Source organism: Lissotriton vulgaris, chromosome 11 (genome assembly GCF_964263255.1).
Source record: "Lissotriton vulgaris chromosome 11, aLisVul1.2, whole genome shotgun sequence".
Lineage (NCBI taxonomy): Eukaryota > Metazoa > Chordata > Amphibia > Caudata > Salamandridae > Lissotriton > Lissotriton vulgaris.
The window spans coordinates 798,104,780-798,109,922 of NC_141699.1; the positions used below are offsets into that span (position 1 = coordinate 798,104,780).

General features: G+C 45.5%; 1 pseudogene; it reads left to right on the plus strand.

Moving 5' to 3' along the window:
• The first annotated feature begins 3,459 nt into the window (after nt 1-3,459).
• LOC147683515 (28S ribosomal RNA) lies at nt 3,460-4,589 on the plus strand (annotated as a pseudogene).
• Nucleotides 4,590-5,143: the final 554 nt, after the last annotated feature.

The following is a 5,143-nucleotide window of genomic DNA, read 5'->3' on the forward strand; positions in this document are numbered from 1 at the left end:
TAAAGAAGAAAACTGAAATACAAAGTATTGGTCACCACCCAGCACAATGAAACATATCGATTTTTAGATGGTTGAAAATTTGATCAGAAAAAGCTGTTATTCACAGGGCTAGAGAGCAATGGCTAATGTGGACTGAACCGCTACCCCATGGAGTACGCCATCATGGATGGAAGAAGAGTGTAAATGACACCCATACAGACCAGTGTCAGAACAGAGCTGACCTGGTGCGCCCTATGTACCATGTGGATATATATTTATATATTCACCTTTCAAAGTCACTGATTATCCCGCCTCTTAAGATAGCGAGCTCACAGAGATATGGCGAACCTCTTCAATAACGCCAAAAATCATCTCTCCTCATACGTCTTTTTACAGAGACGAACAACAGCTCAATTCCTTTGAACGTGATGCTTTTTTTATTGACATCGAAAAGCGCCCGATGCATTTTGGAGCTAACTGCTCTTTGCTCACGGGTCAATTGCGTTTGCTTTTCTATTACATAAACACAAGTGCTCACTTCTACAAAACAAAAGTATGACTACATGGCGTTCTATAGATACGTAAATTCACATGGCGGCAATCTTAAAGCTTTCATATTCACGTTACCAACAAGTCATTATAATTTCAAAAAATGCATTTTCAAGCTAGCTATATTTGTACTTGTACCTTCAATTAAAGTATCACTTGCTTGAGTACAATTTAATTTAATTTAAATGATTACCTTCATCATCATAACGTTCTTATCTTTCTCTCTTTATACAAATTATACACACAAAGAAATCTACACCTTAAGTGTTCAACTTTCCACAATTCTGCCCCAGTGGGCAACTTCTGTTATTCCTTGTTCAGAAAATTTCGTAATAACATTAGACTTTCAATATTTTCAATGATGCCCAAATGGGCTATCCAAAATTCATATACTGTATTTCAAGCATGATTGACCACTTTGTCCAAAATTATCAAAAACGGGGGGGTCATCCAACTAGCCAGAATTGACCAAGATATAGACAAGCTCTTTTGCATTCCTCTTTTCCATTGAACAATATCCATGTTAACGACAGAAATAAAAAACAGTGCTTGATCAGTTATGATTAGGGCTTGCGGTTTTATGGTATTTATATTTTTGTCATTTCCATCTGTATTTATCCATATTTATTTTTTGCTAATTTTACTTGTATTAATCCATATTTATTTTAGGTTTTGTGAAACAATTAAGCTGATGTGTATTTTTCTGCATTTATTTAACCAGATAATGTGCACTCATGCCTCAATGCCTGATAGGTTTTAATGATATATACACAGTCAGATGGTAAAATATGCACTTGTAAGAAAATATGTACATATTACTACCAAGGTTGTGCATATCTACTGCTGTTTAAGGCTCTATACTAAAATCCCTATTTTTTTTATCCCCTTGCTTGTCAATCCGCACAGCATTTGGCCTGGTAATCATGATACATTTTTTCAAAAGTCCCTTCTGTCACTCGGAGTACATGGATTACAAGGATGGGCATTTCTCAGGAAGGCCCAGAGGGAAAATCCAGTGGACCTGCTTTCCATGTGCCATCTTGCAAAGGTCTAGTTAGGCCTCTCCTGCTTGCCTGGGATAGGAAGCTCCGCCCAGGCCCTGATTCAGTGCCCCAGCAGGCCTGGGTGTGGAATCCTCCAGTACTGGGTTTTGTACCATGGCCCACCGTGTCCCTTGGAGCCCGGGGGAGTAACACGCAAGCGCAGGGAGGCCACTCCTGCTTGCCTGGTTTATGAAGCTCTGACCGGGCCCCGGTTGCCTTCTATTGTCTACCATGTCCTAAAGTGCTTGGGATGGCATCCCACAAGCGCAGCGAGGCCTCCCCTGCCTGCCCGGGAGAAGAAGCTCTGATCGGGCCTCATGTAAGAGCTCCAGTGGGCTCTGGGTTGGAAGCCCTGCGCTTCCTTCTCCAGCCCGCCATGTTGTAAAGTGCACGAAATGGGGGCTCGAAGACCCTGGTAGTCATAACCTGCATGTCTTCAGAAGCTCTGACCAGTTTCTGGGGTGGGAGCCCCAGGCTCTGGGCTCATTTCTCAGGTCCACTGTATCACATAGTGCTTGTGACGGCATCCCACAGGCACGCTGGAGTCTGCCCCTGCTTGCCCAGGTTGAGAAGCAATGATCAGGCCCTGGGTCAGTGCTACAGCAGGCCCTGGGATGGAAGCACCCATCCTAGGGCTCTCTTCTCCAGCCCGCTGTGTTACAAAGCACACAGGATGAGGCCACTTAGGCCTTGGAAGGTCTTCCCTGCATGTCAGTGTTCAGAACCTCTGACCGGGCCCCATGTCATAGCCCTGGTGGGCCCTGGGTTGAAAGCTACCACCTTGGGCTCCCTTCTCCAGTTTGCTGGATCACAAAGTGCACGGAACAGGGTCTCAGAGGAACAGGGTCTCAGGGGACCAGGGAGGACGCCCCTGCTTGTCTGGGTTCAGAAACTCTAACCAGGCCCCCGGCCAGAGCTCATGAAACCCGTCACAGCCCCTCTACTGATCACCAGCTCAGGCTACAAGATCCTGGGCCTAAGAGTCCATTTCCCCTCCAATGGTGAATGGAATCTTTTTTCAGAAGCTATGGTGTGACCAGATGGCTGTCCCTTTAGTCTGGGCATCTAGTCGCCCGAACATCTGGACATGTACAATGAGTTCCTATAGCATGTCCAGATGGCTGGGCTTCCCTGGAAGTCCTGATGAGGGCTCATTTGAGTTTTCAAGCCAAGACAGGGCCCCATGAGTTCGAGTATGCTTTCTCCAATGGCCCCCTCAATCATTCCACATGCACTGTTTATAAGTAAAGGGGGGTAATCTTCTTCCGGATTTGTCGGACGAGTGTCCCCGGATCACCCTTGTTTTCCAGTCATTCTCACCCTTGGGGGCACCCAGATTCATGAGAATGGAGCTGCCTTCCAGCCTTGTCTGATAGGCCTTTCCTACAAGTCTTGCTTTGCAGAGAGCATGCAGGAATGCAAAAGGACAACCCACTGCAAGGTGGCCTCCTCGAGGGGGATAGGACCCTAAAAAAGGTGAACTGTACCTGGGCAGGTTGAAACCAAAGGAAACTCTAGAGGAAGTACATAGCGGTCCTGACTCCTGATGTGTAAATCAGTCATCTGACCTGGGTATACCGGTGAAATACTAAACATACAATGAGTTCCTATGGCATGTCCAGATGGCTGGGCTTCCCTGGAAGTCCTGATGAGGGCTCATTTGAGTTTTCAAGCCAAGACAGGGCCCCATGAGTTCTAGTGCGTTTTCTCCAATGACCCCCTCTCTCATTCCACATGCACTGATTACAAGTAAAGGGGGTCATCTTCTTCTGGATTAGTAGGGTGAGTGTCCCTGGATCACCCTTGTTTTCCAGTCATTCTCACCCTAGGGGGCACACAGATTCATGAGACTGGAGCTGCCTTCCAGCCTTGTCCGATGGGCCTTTCCTCCAAGTCTCGCTTCACTGAGAGCTGGCAGGAATGCAAAAGGACAAACCACTGCAAGGTGGCCTCCTCGAGGGGGCTAGGACCCTAAAGAAGGTGAACTGTACCGGGGCAGGGCGAAACCAAAGGAAACTCTGGTGGAAGTCCATAGCGGTCCTGACTCCTGATCTGTACATCAGTCATTAGACCTGGGTATACCGGTGAAAGACTAAACAAACCATCTAGTAGCTGGTTCTCTTAAAGTTTCCCTCAGGATAGCTGGCACTCGTAACCCCCAGTTTATCAGGTACAGTGAATGTTTAGAGGTCTTGGGGCCAAAAAGATCTCAACCGATTCTCAAACTTTAAATGGGTAACAAGCCGGCTTGTTGATATGGAGCATCGCATTGAATGTGAGTGCCTAGTGGGCTACTTTTCGTAAGCAGAACTGGCACTGCGGGATGAACCAAATGCCAGGTTAAGATGCCCAATGCCAAAATTCATCAAACCTCAAAAAAACGTGTTGGTTTATATAGATAACAGGATGGTGGCCATGGAAGTTGTAATCCATTAATCAACCTGCCGAATGAACTAGCCCTGAAAATTGATGTCACTTCAGTGCAGGGAAAATACCTGGCCATCGCTGGCACTGAGAGCCATGGGGGCTAAGCCACGATGAGTAGGAGAACCCCTGCAGTGTACTTGGATGCCTGAGACAAGGACCCAGATGGGGTTGCTAAAGATGCAGATCTTGGTGGCAGTAGCAGAAATTCAAACAAGAACTTGGAGGGCCGAATTAGAGAATGGTTCCATGTCAACAGCAGTTGAACCATTGCCTTCGGCCAATACAAATGGAGTCGGGTTAAGATCCCCAAACCTGGAGGGGTGGAGATGGGCACCTCTGCGGTGTCCTGTGTGGTATCAGTAAAGATTCTAGAAAAGCTGGTGGGAGCCCCGGGGAGAGTTCCCCATTCTTTATAAAGAGCAGGGCACCCTGGAATGAGTTCACCCTGAGAGAGGGACCGAGCCTTAGAAAACATTGCTGTTCAGGCAGAGTTCGATTTGCTCTGGTTGGTCCTTGAAAATCTGGGGGAGATGTATTTTTATTGTGAGGGTTGTGATTGGTAGACTCAAAAGCTGTCATAAACTTATTGCTGAACTTGTACGAGTCACCAAAATATTGTAGTAATTTTCATATAATTGAATTGGTAGAGTGTAGTCTGCAGTACTTTGAGTCATTTAATTAAGGTAGGTAGCAGGCCAGTATTTTCAATGCCAGTTATCCATGTTTTTCAAAAGAAGATTGGTTGAGATAAAAAGATTTATTTGGAGGGAGAGGAAAGGTCTTGTTTACATTGTAAATTATGTATTAAGCCTACTGCAGACATAAAACTTTCAGAATATGAGCTAGAGTGTAGACATAAAGTAGTAGCTAGCAACTGTAAAGAAGCAAACTAAATGCTGGTTGACAGTACTGGGAGTATACCCATAATTACAGAGAAGCCAATCAAAAGGATTGCAAGAAAGTTTTACTGATTGAAATATGGGTGTGTGTTTATTGATGGAGGTTCTGACAAAGAGATCTATGGGGATCTATGGGGCTAGAGAAAATAGAGAGTTGAATGGTAGTGTAAAAGAGTAGATGATGAAAGTGAGAATAGAGTCACGATTGTCTCAAATGGCAAAGGTCATGGTAAAAAAAATAGCATT